The sequence below is a fragment of the Manduca sexta genome, chromosome 28, assembly GCF_014839805.1.
Source record: "Manduca sexta isolate Smith_Timp_Sample1 chromosome 28, JHU_Msex_v1.0, whole genome shotgun sequence".
Taxonomy (NCBI): Eukaryota; Metazoa; Arthropoda; class Insecta; order Lepidoptera; family Sphingidae; genus Manduca; species Manduca sexta.
Window position 1 is genome coordinate 1,251,529 of NC_051142.1, and position 18,302 is coordinate 1,269,830.

An 18,302-nucleotide genomic window follows, 5' to 3' on the forward strand; every position below is an offset into this window, starting at 1 on the left:
AACGCACAACTCAGAAATAGACTACACAGTTAATAAACACATAAATTTCCACAGTAACACAGGATTACGGGCGTCTATTTTCCTGGCAGCCATTACATTGTGTTACGACACTCCTGGCATAACAAGTGCGACTGTGGCCATCGCACGCACGGAAGGAAAAAGCTCTGGTTTCGTAACGAGCCTTCGACGAAGGTCCTATTTATTTCTAGCTCATTCGCAATCTAGCTCCAATATTCGCAATAAACGGGAAAAATCTAGATTCAGTACAATAGATCTGTATTGTGTAATGACATTAGAAGGAAGTATTGTTTATGATAGTTTTTACGAAATCGAAAATCACTTAAGGGCAGGGTAGGGTAAAGTGTTAATTTAGATTTATCTGTTCAGTGTTCTGAGTGTTGCGCAGGAGGCTCGCAGTTGGCACCCCATTACATTAGCGTTAACAACTACCGTAACGCTGTGTATATAACTCTTTAAATCAGTAATTATTTTATCCTACTAATCCCATTAAAATTATTAATGCAAAAGATTGCGACATTGTTTGATTGTGTGTAAGAAGTAAAGGCAGGAACAGCTAAACGAATTTAGATAACATTTGGCAAACGGGTAGACCATATCCAGAGTTAACACATACACGAATATATATTTTTAAATATATAGCGCTGGCTTCTTACGGGTGTGGCTATGAATCGGTACAACGTTTTAGGAACTTTTGTAGCGGGAAAGGCTTACTATGTAGACGAAGCGGCAAGAAACACCTAATTCACTATAAAAATATCAAAACAGGTCATCGTTTCTCTATAATTCCAAGAGTCATCTTAATTAAATTGTCTAAAATACTATGACGTCACGCGTCGGCCTCGCCTGTATGTAGACTCGATATCCTTGACTGGCTCGCACTGTGTCAGGTGCCACTCACGGCCTTATTTCAAATACGATATCAATCTAATTATATCCTTAAACATGTTCAAAGGCTTCGAAAAACCCGCATCAATCATATAAATATCAACTTAATTAAATTGTGACCGGGCTGTCGGTTCGATTGCTAGGTCTACGTTCCGTCTCCGACTATATCTACGATTATAATGATAATAATAATATCAGCCCTGTATTATTATATACTTGCCCACTGCTGTGCACGGGCCTCCTCTACTACTGAGAGGGATTAGGCCTTAGTCCACCCCCGACCTAGTGCGGATTGGTAGACTTCACACACCTTCGAAATTCCTATAGAGAACTTCTCAGATGTGCAGGTTTCCTCACGATGTTTTCCTTCACCGTTAAAGCGAACGATAAATTCACAAAGAATACACACATGATTTTTTAGAAAAGTCAGAGGTGTGTGCCCTTGGGATTTGAACCTGCGGACATTCGTCTTGGCAGTCCATTCCACACCCAACTAGGCTATCGCCGCTTACTACTATGTACTTACTTTTTATCTACGATTAAACAACAAATATTTTATTCTGATCTCTATGTCTTTTCAAGACATTGTATCTAGAGTAGATACCTAATTACTAGCCATTATGACTTTAAACATTTTTATGGCTTTATTGCAGTGTTTTATATTTAAAAAATGGCACAAGTTGTGGCACTTATCGTTAAAAAAAATATTATTTTCATCTCGTCATTCGATAGTATAATAAATAACCTAACATGACGTATAATTACCCGTCTCACCCTAATTAAATTTCATGTCTTTTCCATATATAGGTCGACAAAACTTATGTTAATGCATATCAAGTCATGTATTTGGCAGTCGCTATCCTTATTGAGATCCGTATTCGGAGTTAGTTAGTGGTGATCTAGTGGTCGAAATTTGACCGTCGAATTTAATATAATTGTATTGATAAAATCTGAAAAATAGCTTAATTTTAATATGTAATGCATTTTTTCTATACAAGTATTCCTTGTACTTGTTGTAATAGTGTAAATAGAATTGAGTATGCCAAATCTCATGCTTTTGCGTGAGAACTATTATTTTCACTTATTTTTATATCTAAGTAAACAAACGTAAACATATATTTTTATCCATAAAAAAATTACAGTCTTTTATTTCAAACGTGCACTTACTGCGTTACGATTTTATTGAGGTAGCCATACATAACTTTTACGTAAAAAATGCAAAATTACGAGTATAAGTAATACATATCTTTTGAGCAAGCATTAGATATTAAATGAGTTGTTTTACATATAAAATATAAAAGTGCTTTAAAACCGCGACAATCATAAAATATATTTCTTTTTAAAGCTGTATCAAAAATTACTACTTATCATTTAAAATTCTATAAACGTCATAATTTTAGATAAACTCCTAATTAGCCACAACTATAAAACTGCCATTAGAACTCTAAAGATAAAACAAGATGTACATGAGCAATGGGTTCTCTCGGGTCATGAAAGTTCACTTTTCGACGACAATCTCCGACCTTGAATAACATCCAAATACCCCCAAAGCAACTTCCACTGAACGTTGACCGCTAGAGAAAGTAAACACCTACGTGCGGCCTTGACGAGGCCGTATACCGGCACCCGACGGACAAATACCAACTGTAACGCGCGTCAAATTGAGTTCAATTTGACTTGTGACATGTTGCAAAAAATAATATTTGTTTGCCGTTGTAAATTGCGCCTTAGTCGTTGCTTGTAGAGTGCATATTTGGGGTGTTTGTTTGGTGGCGGTGTCTAACGCGGTTGGGGCAGGCTGTGGCCCAGTGAAAGTGAGTGGTGACGTGAGGCACGCGGAAGTATCGCGGTAGTCGCAGCAGTATATGATTAGAGCTTGTCCACTGCTAATACTGGCTAATAAAACTGTTGTTTATTGATATATGTACGCTTGGAGTTGGTTGTATCCACGCGCTACCAAAAGAAAGTTGTAGGCGACTGCCTAATAAGGGAGTAACATAACATTTTTAGTGTAAATATGGCCTTTACCGTTCTCAATAGCATTTAGCAGATTTATTATTGATGTTAGATTTATCTTTGTTGTGATAATGATTACTTCATAAAACAAAACATCGTATGCAATGAACAATAAATAAAAATGTTAAGGGACATGATCATCACTAAAACCCTTACATTTACTCGTGAGAATGGTTTTACACGACCGAAGCTCTGAGTAGAAACTATTTAGAAATAAAATTACCATCCAGCCCAGATAGTCATTTGCACAGTCGGGTATTGTGAAGTGAACAGTAATTTACCAAAACAGAATGGTTATAAAATGTGAGAACAATGTATTTACTATTGCTTTTACTTATAATGAGATCTGTATCTGCGCCGGCGGCGGCCACTCTTACTTTCGTTTAAGTTTCATGAATGGACTAACTTATTCATTTTTATGTTTTAGTGTTTAAATATTCTAACCTGAAATTCACGTTCCGGCATATTCCGTCTTACTTATAAACTTGTTTAGCGTTAAGATATGGTTAAGTTAATTGCTTAAATAGCTGTCTTAAATAATATCGGTTTCCTAGTTTAATCCTTATTAAGAGGCAATATGGCGGGTTTTGACTTACAGCTGATTGAGTAAATTTTTGTTATAACTAAGTATAGCTTTGCGAATTTTTTATAAGTAAGACTGATTGTGTTCACGTCTTAATCCTAGAAGTAGGGCCGATCAAAATGTGATAGAAAAGTCAATATAATAGACACAAATCAAATTTGGGTCAGAATTAATGTGTAATCATAATCACAGCCTACCTCCGGCCAATTTAAACATATCACAATAAGGCGTCCCCCTTTGAACAAAGTAGTTGCAAACAGGTATTTTAATTAAAACTACATTACTATTTTTTTTCGCGTACATTCCTAATCAACTACTAGTAAATCCGGTTATATTTTTTGTTTAGTCAATAAATAAATACTAGACACTCAACAGTCGACACATTGTTCAAACTAAGATACACGTCTTGTTTTGTAGTTGTCAAGTCAGGGACAAACACATCGCCCAAATATACACACTCACTACTAAACAAAATATTTAGGGATCATATCTCGGCGAGAATCAAACTCGCGACCGCTCACAGCCGGCAAACTGCGACACGGCGCATACTTCAAACATTAGATACCAAAAATCCTCCACCATGACTGGACCAATTCTAACAAATGTCAAGTCAAACCACAAGGTATGGACTGACATAATGCATGAGGCAACGTGGGCGCGTCAAAGCCGAGGTGACACCACGCGACACGTGATCGTGCGAGCCGCGGCCGCTCCAAATCCGGCACTCGGCACTCTCGGTTTCGGCGCCACGGTCACGGACACCACACGATTGTTTTGCTACCGAATGGCATGATTTCTTTTTTTGTGGTAGTCACCTGTTACCACCAGTGTTGTATTGCATAACATTGGTCAAATAATTCATTTGGTACAGGATCTGTGCTGTTGTTATTAACCCAAGGATCGTCCGGGCTGTCAGAAATTGCTTAACAAAAATGTACTTTATTTCATGTCTATTAAAGTCTTCCTACGAGGACTGCCTGCAGCCACTTATCAGTTGACAGTCAAGTGATAGAGATTCATTCATTTGCATAGCAAACAGAGATTGTTGGATTCAATTATAGCAATAAGCTCGATTAGCAGAAGATGGAAAAAGCATAGAACACCCGTGTCTACTCATTACTAGATCCAAATCTTTATTTATATTATTTACAAATCCATCATCAGAATATAAAAATGCAGCAAACAATAGTCCGTGTAATCAAATTTCATAGTACATTATCATAAATCAAAAACTGTTCACGGTTTTCCCCTAAAGAGCATAGGCAGCAACCTTTCAATATTTCCTTCTATATTAACAACGTGCGAACATGACATAAATAACTGGCGACGTCAAAAATCGCATTCTTATGAAACGGATTTCCTTATAGCTTTTTCCTTTAATATAAAGCTCTATACGAGCAATTTGAGGCATGGTTATTGTCATAGTTTTAACCTTACTGAAGACTTCATACTACACTCAAAAACATCACTTGATTTTAATGATAAGTAGACAGATAATTCGAATAATTTCACATCTAGAGCGACCGCTTAATATTTTAACAAAATACAGGAACGATGAAATAACAAAGACGGCTTTTTAATTTTTCAAAATTCACTGACCTTTTGGAGTAATAATCAAATTCTAAAAAAATACTAATGATCTGCTTGCTAATAACATCTCTGAGAGCGGCAGTTACAAATGCATACTATCTGAGTTCTCGATTTTAATACATGAATTAATTTCGATTATAAAACAGAAGTATTAAAGATATAAAAAGTATGTTAAAGGAAATTATTATACTGCCAAAATAGGGAATCTATCATTTAGTAAAAACAAATGGCTGAAATATATATTAAAGCGTAGTATATACTATCTTCACAAGGAAGGCATTATACAATTTATTATTAGATTACATTTACTATTATAGCTTCAGGTGTTATCATATTGATAAGTAATTCTTTAAAAATAAATAAATAATTAAGAGGCTTTATCCCTCAAGAGTTAAGCAAAAGGCACTTATAGTTTTATCCAAATTTAAATTACCATCCGTGGATCAAACCCAAGACCTCAACACTTTTGTACCCTACTCTACACCAATTAGGCATTATAAAAAAACCTAGATTCAAGGTTCAATTCCGGTACCACCGAATCATGTGGCTCGCTGAACGTCTGAACAAAGGCCGTAACTTCCGCGCTTTTGGCGGCACCGAGGAGCAAAAACCTCCACTGCATTGGAGATGACCTCGTGTCGCGTGTCTACTAGTGATTTACGAATCTAGTCCTTAAGTACCGCTGAAAAAAACCCTACTTATTTTAGCGAATTACTCGTTAACTTGGAACAAACATCTGTAACAATATTGTGGGTGTTTAGGGTTGATTCACATGCTCTGACCAGTTACTGCATTTGATTCAAATGTTTGAAGGCGGTATTATTTATGAACAGACGTAGTGCAGTCCACATAACGATTAACTACATTTCATTAGCTTTATTACATATCGTATTAGGTAACAAAATAACTTATACTATAATTAAGGCGTTATTACTTATCGTGATACACCTTACAAATTAACTTTTATAATACTTACTAGCTTTTGCCCGCGGCTCCGCCCGCGTTATAAAGTTTTTCAGGCTAAAGTTTTCCGTTATAAAAGTAGTAGTTTCCCGGGAGCCTTTGTTCTTCCCAGGGTCTCAAACTGTTTCCATACCAAATTTCATCTTAATACGTTGGGTAGTTTTTGAGTTTAACACGTTCAGGCAGACAGATGCAGCGGGGGACTTTGTTTTATAATATATATTTTTAGAACTTTTTAAGAGAAACAATCCCGTCATACATCATTGTTGCATAACTTTAACCGTTTACGCAGCGCACGCAACGGAAGCTCTCAAAACTTATAATTTTTCCCCGCTTTTGCAACATGTTTCATTACTGCTCCGCTCATATTGGTCATAGCGTGATGATATATAGCCTATAGCACTCCGGGATCAAAGGGCTATCCAACACAAAAATATTTTTTCAGTTCAAACCGGTAGTTCCTGAGATTAGCCATTACTGCTCCGCTTCTATTAGCCATAGCGTGATGATATATAGCCTATAGCGCTCCACAAATAAAGGGCTATCCAACACAAAAATAATTTTTCAGTTTGGACCGGTAGTTCCTGAGATTAGCCATTACTGCTCCGCTCCTATTGGGTATAGCGTGATGATATATAGCCTATAGTACTCCACGAACAAAGGGCTATCCAACGCAAAAAGAATTTTTCAGTTTGGACCGATAGTTCCTGAGATTAGCCATTACTGCTCCGCTCCTATTGGGTATAGCGTGATGATATATAGCCTATAGCACTCCACGAACAAAGGGCTATCCAACGCAAAAAGAATTTTTCAGTTTGGACCGGTAGTTCCTGAGATTAGCGCGTTCAAACAAACAAACAAACAAACAAACAAACTCTTCAGCTTTATATAATAGTATAGATTGGAATGATATGGGACGGTATTTATACATATTTTTTTAAATTTATAATAATACACGTCATCCTTACTGCTCGCAATGCACAAAACAAACCGTAGTATAAGAACAATAAAGGTCATGTAACAATTCATGTATACAGACAGAATAACAAATAAAAACTGAATATATAACGGTTTCAACAAATAAAAAACCATCTGAATTAACCATCTGAAACGCTATTGATTTTAAAAACACCTTTATAACGTCAACAACAGCGGCCACGACGGCCTGAAAAAAACTGCACAATGCAATACGAACGAGGAAGGTAAACACCGGCCGGAACTATCAGCCATGCATAAAAATCACTCGAAAAAATCAACCCGGAATCGATCGGCGGCCTTCCGACGATCGACAAGGGCAGGCCCTTTATCGGCGCGATAAACAAACTAAAAGAACTAGCAAACAAGTTGATAACGATAATTGAGCCGAGCCTTGGCCCTAACTCACTGGGTAAAGGTCGAGGCGCTTTATTTAGTTTTTTTTTCATGCTATAGCCTTTGTTTTTTCCGCGAGCGTACTTTTGGTAGTGACATTGACGAAATGGCGGCCAGCTGTACCGACATAAAGTGCATAATGATGAGTATTTTTTTTTTTGTAGTGGAAAATATCTGTGTGGGTAATCGAAAATGATATGTTTTGCGAGTACTTTAGGTTTTGGTATCGAATAACCAAAGCAAAGGACATAATAATACACGTTAATAACATTACAGCAACAGGTAATTATTACGAATTGTAAATTCGTTTCATTTGCTATAATTTATATGAAAAGAAATCATCTATGTGTATATTATATGTAATGGCTATTCCAATCCACTTTTGTTTTTCACACACGCACACATTGTTTTGAGTACACTTACTAAACGTCAAATAATGATTTTTAAAAAAATATTTTATAGCAGATTTAAGTATATAAAAATGTTTGTATTCATCATGCATCATTCCTATTAATAGCATCACTCAAAATTGACAATGGATTTATTATTATAAAAAACATGATCTTTCGAACTGAATTTATTAAAGTATTTCGAAGTAAATAGTACTAAAAGATAACAAGGCACTCATAATTAGAATTACCAGCGTAACAAGTAATAACCAATGCACATTACATTATATCTAGATAAGTATAAAATCGATAAAGATAAACAAATGAACTATAAATAACACGACCACAATCCTCCGCACAGATATATTCGATATAAACAATATTATGTCAGATTTATGTAAACTGTGACCTCTAAAAAGGTCCGTATTAAATTCATTTTAAACTCACGGCCACCGTTTGATTATAAATCTACGTATTATCGTCGATTTTAAGATAATACTGACCTGAATATAACACTTCCTTATGTTATGTAAAATAGAATAAAAAAACATTCAACATTTGAAAATCTTGCTCCGGACGTAAATCCGGCTGACAAAGTTGCCGATCCAATTAAGATAATCAATTTCCCTGGCTTATGTATGATAATTTGCCAGTCGATGGGCAAGTAATAGCTAGAGTAACTGAGTATGCTCATGCACATAACAGCTAACTTCTTACTGAGGCGAGAGCATTTTAGTGACATTATTAGATGTAGGGGCGGTTTTTTTCAACCTGACCCTACGTTTGTTAGCCTGCCCAGGGTCGGATTATACAAACACACCGGACTTTTGGGTGAGTGCTTTAGTCGCTCATAACCCTTGTAAGGAGCGGTGTTGCAGCTATTTATTAGAAACGCTTTCCATAATCTTGCTCGTTTCAGCATTTTGTTACACTAAAAAGAGCCGAATATTAACATGGTGTCGATGACTCACTTGAAGTTATTTTAGTTTATTAAATAACCATAGATAATTATCATTGTATATTCGTGTCCGAATTTACGCATATCGGCGCGTGCGCCCGCCAAGGTTTAGCGGATGTTTTTTAAATTTTATTGCACACGCGCGCCACACAATTTAATAATATTTTCGATGACCATTACCCGTGATGCATATTTATCAAAATTGCTTTCGTTAAAGTTCAAATGTGTTTTTAGTATTTACATATTTAACTGGAAACATCGCACAAGGTAAACTGCATGCGGGCGTTTCATTTCCGCCTTTATTTATCCATTATTTTATAATAAGGGTGTAATTTCTATATACTATAAAATAACGGCTTTAATGACATTACATTGTTATTCTACAAGCCGGATCAACATAATAATGAACACAATTTCCGTATTTTTATCGAGTCGTGGATGCGTTAAACGTCCTTTTTCTGAATCATGCGCAAGTTTTACCTTGTACCATTCAACTTTAATAAATTTTCCATTCTTTTACAATAAAGACACAACTATCTGACTTTACTTTAAATTTTTTTATACCCACCATTCAAATACGTACTCCTGAGCCTCTGACAATATACAAGTCGTGTCCTCATCGTGTATATCTAGTACGAAGGCATTAGCTCCTACAACAAGAACTAGGAACAAGAATTTGCAGATACCGGAACATTTGATGTATAATAATATAAATAATAATATCAGCCCTGTATTATATACTGTCCCACTGTTGGGCACGGGCCTCCTCTACTACTGAGAGGGATTAGGCCTTTGTCCACCACGCTGGCCCAGTGCGGATTGGTAGACTTCACACACCCTCGAAAATTCCTATAGAGAATTTCTCAGGTATGCAGGTTTCCTCGCGTTGTTTTCCTTCACCGTTAAAGCAAGCGAAAATTCAAAAAGAATACACACATAATTTTTTAGAAAAGTCAGAGGTGTGTGCCCTTGGGGTTTTGAACCTGCGGACAGTCTCGGCAGCCCGTTCCATAACCAACTAGGCTATCGCCAACTATATGATGTGATATGTAACCAGAGATTTTTCGGTTCAGACTTTACAGCCAACTCATTCTATTTAATGTATTCATATTATTTTATAATTATTACAACCGTACAAAATAAATCTAGTTCAATGTGGATCATTTCCGTCACTACAAATTTTAAGACTCCTTTTCAAGATCTTTGACAACAATAAGTGTTACTAGAACATACATGTTTATTTATTTAGACGAATTATATCGCAATAGAATGAGATCAAACTGGATCCAACTAATTGAGAAACTATCCCGCTAGCAAGATATCTTAGTCGAGATCTAGCCGATATTATATTTATCAGGTTATACCTTAGATACCAATTACCATATACCCACTGGGTACGTATTATATTAAATATATATGTCTCATACAGACCCATTTGCTAGGCACCGGCCTACGCTATTAATGAAGGGTTAAGCATTGTGGATATGAAGACGAGGTTGCGAGAAGATATAGCTTTGGACCCTGAACATAGCATATTCTTACTCATTAATCCAAATTACAATTCAACAATGCAAAACCAACTATATTTACAACTAGATGACCATAATAAGATCACCTTGTAGTCCAAAATATGCATAATTCACACAAAACTTATCTACAATTGTGATGTAGGCCGCGGAAGCTAATAAAAACAGAGGTCATTATGAAGATTACATCAAAACATATTTGGCGGAAGTTAGAAACGCTAATGTCTACAATGCATATGCAACTTGTGAAATAAACAAGTTTATTTAGCACTGGATGGAAGTCAACATACTAAACAATGCGTAGAAAAATTTGCGAAATATTTATGGACGTTTGTCAATTTACATTATGAACAAACTATTGTCATAATTCATAATGAGGAAAACTTTACACTTCTAAACTAAAAAAGACGACACAAAAGAGGTGTTTTAGAAAATTGTATGCAGGAACACAAGCATGTAGACATACGTCCCTTCCATCCCCGTTAGGAGGTGACGTGATGTGACACACACGTACGCAAGGCACTCATCGCAATCATAACAACATTATCTGCAGCGAAAAGTGCATGGAGCAGGAAGCGGTGCGCGGGCGCCGGCCGTGACAACGCGGCGAGGTCGCTGCGGACGGCGCACTGCGACAATGCGCAAGCGACTGTACGACAATTGGTGACTAATTTATTGTTATTTTACACCCGAAAGATGTTTAAGAATTTTTACAACGTCCAATAGCTCATGGGTCATGGCAAACTGACGGGTCATTGCTCTGTTCATTATGTGATCATTTGGAAATTGGTTGTAGATGCAATTTTAAGTGGAAATATTTTTAGAAGCATAGTAACAATGCACAAGATAACAAGTATACCTATATAGATCAAATATCATGTGAATCAATGAGAGATGTTACCAACGTCTTCTGTGTGTTCCTAAATACTAAATCCCAAAACGAACTTCTATGGCATGTTTTACGCACACGGTTTCTAAAAAGTCGACTACAAAATATATCCATCATGCTTCCACTGCCACAATGCAAAATAACGCAATTTGAACTCGAGCCAACGGAATCATTGATACATATCTTTATGTTGTTTATTGTAATCTGTCTTGTGCAAAGATATGATTACTGTAATCTGCAGACATTTTGGCAAATTATGTTATTGATATCAACAAAACGGGATACAGTATTGAAGTTATTTTTACTTTCCTAAAGTAAACATACGAGTAAAATCAGTGTTTATAGATCTGTTTCAAATCTAAAATCATCAAGATAAAGTAAAGGTACTACTTAACAAACCATACCATTGAAACGGAACCTTAGATACGCCTAGATAACATCGTGTCTAGAATTTATTAATATTACACAACACGTAATAAACGCAGGCACTGCAATTGCACTTTCATTTTGCAATTTTATCAAAAGTCATCGTAACAAATCCAACCGTCATTATAAAATGTCTAAACTTTCACAAGTGTAGTGTTACGGAGCATCGGACCGTTCACGGGCTGCATGCAAATCGGCGTGCTGAATGATTCAGCACATCAAAACACTTCGAGATCATTTTGGCAACTTTCATTCATATCATCGATATAAATTTAACGTGTCAATTCGTAAGTGTGAAAGATTTTATGAATTGCCGGCGATGGTACCAGCCCGAGACATTTATATGCGAATATCAAGTTTGTACTGGGGACTCTCACCTACAAGAACAGTTTATTATACAATATGGATACCCCCGCTAATTTATAAATTATCCTATATTCATGTTTATTATTTCCTTTATAAAAATGAGCACGTGTATTGTATACAATGTACTGGTGTTTATTATATAAAAGACAAAATAAATACAAATATAGGATGACTATAAAACATCTGTGCAATATATAGTGTCTCAGTATCGTTATTCTACGATGTATCACTATATGATAATACTATTATTTGCTTTAATATTTTAAATTTATAATCTTTTATTAGTTTTTTTAATATACTATTGGATTTGGTATTTATTTGTCGCAACCATTGTATTGTGGTAGCTAACAACAGATGTTAAACGTTTAACAACAAACTAGGTATGTAAAAAAGAAGCTTCGAGAAAGTTACGACCCCACAGAACGATGTGAATGTTTATGAAGCATATTACTAGCATGACGTCACATTACATGACGGCAATCCGCTTCACTTGCGAATTATGACACAAGCAATGTGGAGGGAATCTTATTTAGTAATATACATTACTTGGCATGCACATAATATATTCGATGTAAATTAATAGCCAATATATAAAAAATAAACTATCTTCGTAAAAAGGCATCTTACCCGGACATACTACAAATTCCCTATCTCGCTTGAATGGATTTTTATACAGTAATTTTTATATTCAAAAACTATGGTTACTAGTTTTTTTAGCGGCTGGTGTCCATCATAATATTATTGATTTTTTTATTTCTTATGGCCGATCCCGTGTCCGCTTAGTTTTACGATTCTAAATACATCTTGATTAAATTCTATTCTGCAAGTATGAAAAATTAATCATGTTTGCATGAAGCGGTCCGGTGCAGTGGATTGCCAATACAAACAAGCGTATGACGGTGGCAACTGGCAACGTCACCGAGCGAGGTCGGATGATGCCAGCCGCCGGCCGCTGGGGACGCTCTGGCATTTACCCGGCTTGCGGCTGCGGCGCGTTGTGCACGATGCATACAATCATGCAAAACTCGTCATTTTTTATAAAAAATATTTGTAAGAAAAATAATATAAAACTCAAAAAATATATATTTACATCTTTAACCCGTCATGACTTGTCAAACAGCTACGCGTGTGACGGAAAAATAACCTTATTATGTAGTATATAAGGTTATAATCCCGTGACACACGCAAATGTCATGTAGCTGTCTTGGCTCGCCGGCGAGCCACGAGAGACCAAGAGTTAAGTAACAAAACCGCGTGCATGTATCACTGCAGTGCCGAAGGGTTATTATAACCTTATTTCTATCGGCTTCCCCTTACGTAGAATTTAATTGTCATTAGAATGATTTGCAGACCGCATTCATGCATATTAATTAGTACCTATATGTTGTGTCGGGCTTCTATTCGGAAAATTTCACCTTTTACCACTGTTTCCACAGTAGACGTGAATTATCTTCGTATTTGATTGCCGATTGAGATTACCAAAACCCCGAACATAGTTCAATTTCTATTCCCCAAAAATTTGCCTCGCATCTTTAATGTTGTGGTTGTTCACATAATATCAGCCCTGTATTATATACTGCCCCACTGTTGGGCACGGGCCTCCTCTATTTCTGAGAGGGAATATTATTAAGGAACTTAATACCTGAATAATAATACATGGATAACGGCTTACCCTTTTTTTTTAATTGTTCCGGTCTATCCAACGTTTCCTAGTTCTATGGGCCTACCAGTTTTCAATCAACCGATATTGTTTATTATAGTACTAGTTTACTAGAATACACTTGAACTTGAATGTCTCGTGCGGCACGACTTGTCATTGCTGTGATATTTCATAGGTCGATTATCTTGACGCAGCAGGTCAGCCATTGTGGAGACATTTTTATTCTTCTATACATTTCACACTTCGAAGCATAAAAAATCCATACTGTAGAGACGGTGAAACATGTTGCACATGTTTTATATATTTAACATTAATTATATTTTGATTTTAAGGTCTCGTCAACATTTCATGAGTTTATAATAATAATAATAATAATATCAGCCGTGTATTATATACTTGCCCACTACTGAGCACGGGCCTCCTCTACTACTGAGAGGGATTAGGCCTTAGTCCACCACGCTGGCCTAGTGCGGATTGGTAGACTTCACACACCTTCGAAAGTCCTATAGAGAACTTCTCAGATGTGCAGGTTTCCTCACGATGTTTTCCTTCACCGTTATAGCGAACGATAAATTCACAAAGAATACACACATGATTTCAGAAAAGTCAGAGGTGTGTGCCCTTGGGATTTGAACCTGCGGACATTAGTCTTGGCAGTCCGTTCCACACCCAACTAGGCTATCGCCGCCTGCATGAGTTTAATTAACCCATAATTTACTTCGGTATCTCGTGTGTAAAAGTGCTACGATATATGATTTTTTCTTGTCCTAAACAATGGACAAACATTGTTACTATTTAAAGTTTTTAAACAGTCTAATTATTTAGCGAGACTTTCATTATTCTGATGGTTTATGAACCGACTGCGGAAGCACACAGTACTTAATAGTTGAGTCCTGTATTTATAAGGAAATCTTAGAGTTCCAAATAGGTTTTTCTTGCCATTCAGAAATATGAAATGCTATTTCTTATGTCGCCACAGCCTGATCTTGCCTATGCCCCCCAACGACCTACATTCTGGTTAGTATTTGTCTCTAAGATATTAGTAAGCCATCGTACAAACCACGTACGAACGGTAACAATTGTTATAAAAATAATTATAAAATTTATGTGGGGATTTCATAGGGACAAATCTATATTAATTAAGAAGAGGATATATTTGGTATTTCCCCCATCCCAATTATAATTGGGATTTTATTATTATAAAAGAAAACATGAGCTGACAATAAATATGTTGCTTCCCGTTATTATTGAAAAATATTTAAAATTTTAATTTTTAATCGGTCGTTCCAACTAAAATTGCATGACGCTAGTCCGTTACCAGAAGTCGACACTACTATAAAGATGTGGGCAGAATATACCGTAGTATGTTTGAGATTTCAAGGGTAGTAGTTAGCCCTCTTTTACACCCACTTAATTTTTTTTTATATTTATAATTAATTAATTTTATTATAAGTAGCTGTACAAATGTAATAACATGATCACATTTTAAGGACCACCAATGCAGACCAGCTGCCGGCTCAGCAGATACCAAGTGGCAGTCACCCCTGGACTTTGCCAATGCGAAGACATTACCCACTGCGATATACCATTTTTAGAGCTCTTTAATAACACGTTTACCTTCCACGAATTAATTATTTTGCTTCCTGTTCCATGGGTAAACATTTCACGAGAAATGATGATCGAATATAACGTAATCTAAAAGAAAATATATTAAATGTTATTGATTACGGAAACCGGAAAAAGTCAATTATGGACGCACAATTTTGGCAAAGCAGTACGCTGTCGATACGCCTGTATGAGAGGATAAGATATACCGATAGCAACTACGATAAAACTGTCCGCCATAGTGGTCTATATGAACGAATCAATTCCGAGATCTTATAATGCACAAGACAGTCGCGAAAAGTTCTTGCTACCATCGAGGAAGGTATCATCTTACTGGAATGATAATATCTATATTCTATAACGTAGCAAATCAAAACAAAGCTGTTACCGTATTTTTTTTACGAGACACTGACACCGAACAGTGTACAATCAATTCATAAGTTACTAAAATCTGACCACATCATGGCTCGACATAAAAACACAGACGGGCAGTTTTTGGTCTCTTTTCCCATCGCCGCACTCTCCCTCTCACTTCACCAAGGTCGACGATTCGAAAGGAGAACACGCGTGGGTCAAAAGATTCGTGAACACAAGACGAAGACGAGAGCCGTTCCAGAAATAACTGGAGCCCGTTCGTTGTGCATTTATTTGGCACATACTTGATGGCCCTGTGACTCATATCAGCATGCCAATGTATATTGGCAGTTTTGTGTGTTTATGGTAAACAAAAATGTTATGTCGACATACTGGAAAATGAGTCGGCTGTATCACATACAGACAAATGTTTACATATGATTCGCAAATATTTCGGGTTTGAGGTGTTTTGGTGAAAGTCCATAGTAGCTAATACGCCACAACTCAGTTGAGCCTCTTGGCGTAGGGTTAAATCTGTTAGGTGTAATAATCATTATTGCATAATTCACTGCCTGGTTAATTACTTATCTCGCGTGGAATATTTTCTAGACTTATGTTGACAGAATGAGGAAACCCGGTTGAAGCCAGTGTAATTACAGGACAACGAGACATAAATCTGCTGTCTCGAGGTGACAGCCGCTATGCAGCGTTATACAGCACTTTGTAATTCTGGGTGATGTTACTCCTGTTTATGATGAGGCGTGTTTGTCATCAGATGACCCACCTGTATCGTCATTGAATTGTAAAAAAACCCACGTGATAGTAGCATAATAATATCTGTAATTGTTATGCGTGACAGGCAAACTATTAGACTAAATTCGGCTGTATTTAGCAGACCAATTGTCATGCATCATTGATACAGGAAAAAGAATTCGTTTTAAATGATGTCCAAAATTTCGAATCGTCGATGAATTAATGAGTTTGCTGTCCAATATGTATCATTGTCTGCAACGGACAGACCAACATCGAAGCTTTCCCTTTATCTCGAAGCGCAGTACCTTGTACTCATCTGCATACACAGTGTAGTAACAAATAAATCGGACGCTCATGCGCGTAGGCAGATGGTACATAACAAATGATTATGTATGAACCACTCGTAAGCTCGTGTAAGCCGACATAATAGCTTTTATTTACAAGGAAGCCCGTTATACAGCCACTATGATTTCCCTAATAGCGCCGATAACTATTTGTTATTTATTTTTCACAATTATTACCCACTTAACAAGATTCAGTTGCGACGTAACCTTCACGTTAAGTAGGCAAATAAACATATCATAGTGATTAGTAATAAATATGTGAAAATAACAATTACTTGTGTTTAATTTATTTATTAGTAGGATTAGTGGGTGCGTGTGGGCACGTCCGTCTCGTTCAGCGTGCGGGCAGAGACTGCGCTTTGCGTGCGCGTCGGCCGTCGACAGGCGGAAGCGTGCGCTCGCGCACCCGCGCAAGGCTACGCTCATGACCTCGCACCGTCTTTGTCTAGCGCTATCTAGCGTCTGTTTACCCGCGAGGCCGAATGCATCATACCATTGCCTGCCGCGTACTTGAAAACTAAATGATCATTGAAACCATAAATTTATCGTTTGGCTGTACGTTTCTTTTTGATGAGAAACCTTGTAGATAAATGGAGTGATAATGACTCGAATTATTGACGCGCTCACCTACTGGGAGATTCCGTTCTGACTTTTAAACAACGCTCGGCGGGTAAGGTTGAACTTTATGATTTTTTTACCGGCCGAGGTCATGGGTTAATTATATCAATTTTATTTTAACCGAGAATTCTTTGTTTTCAGGTATGGCGCGTTATAAGTGATCGCGCCGGCTGCATGAAACGACAGCTGTTACTGAGATGTGAGTACATTATTATTTTACAAAAAAAGTATTGCAGTCGCAATTACCGGACATTTTCCATTTCAAATTACCACAGCGTTTCGATATATTGCATTCCTCACGAGGTGGACAGAGAGATACACCAATCTTTCAATTAAGTTTTGATATTTATCTGAAGTAATTTTTTTGTTGTTTTTGTGAGGCTGTTTATTACGATGAATATCTTGGATAAGCTACTTACGGAGACGGGTGACGTCACGGCTGACATTGGGACTTTTATGAGGTATCATTACAGATCGGCCCAAGGTCTCATCGGTGACAGATTACCATTAAGTGGAAATTAAAACGGGGACATAGTATGATATATATTTTTTATAATTTTATTAGTATAAATCTATCTATACGTACTAATAAAATCCGTCTCCGTCCGCAATGTCCTTAAAAATTGCAATGTGCTTGTGCTTTGTACCCCACAAAGATTTTACTTCACATATTTACAATATTTATATAAGTCCATACTTGTCATCAAATGTTCACATACAGTATACAGTCGAAATTAGTGGTCAATGGATAAGCGTCGGGTAGGTAGACGAGGTTGTAACCACGCGTCGAATGTAGGCGGCCTTGTCATTGCACACGTTTCGGGGTGAACCGCTCGAACACACCTGTGCTGCTAAAATATATACGACCGCTGGAAAATACCGACCATGTAGTTTAACATCGGCCGGGTTCGGCCCACTAGGGTTACGGTTACCGATGCTTCAGAACGAAACAACACATTCAATGGCGGAGGATCCATATAACCCG

At 36.9% G+C, this 18,302-nt stretch overlaps 2 protein-coding genes across 6 annotated transcripts in view; one reads left to right on the plus strand and one right to left on the minus strand.

Annotated features, from left to right (window-relative positions):
• LOC115448376 (ecdysone-induced protein 74EF) overlaps positions 1-18,302 on the plus strand; it is a 230,297-nt gene that overhangs the window by 53,198 nt on the left and 158,797 nt on the right. For 4 of the 5 annotated variants that reach the window (XM_037444734.1, XM_030175790.2, XM_030175789.2 and 1 more), the window contains exon 3: positions 17,459-17,516. The gene's annotated coding sequence lies outside the window, so the exon portion shown is untranslated. Of the gene's footprint in view, positions 1-17,263; positions 17,370-17,458; positions 17,517-18,302 lie in introns of those variants that run through there. The other variant, XM_037444735.1, reaches the window with a different exon arrangement.
• Positions 1-18,302, minus strand: part of LOC115448379 (U7 snRNA-associated Sm-like protein LSm11) — a 54,075-nt gene that overhangs the window by 10,984 nt on the left and 24,789 nt on the right. The window lies entirely within an intron of this gene.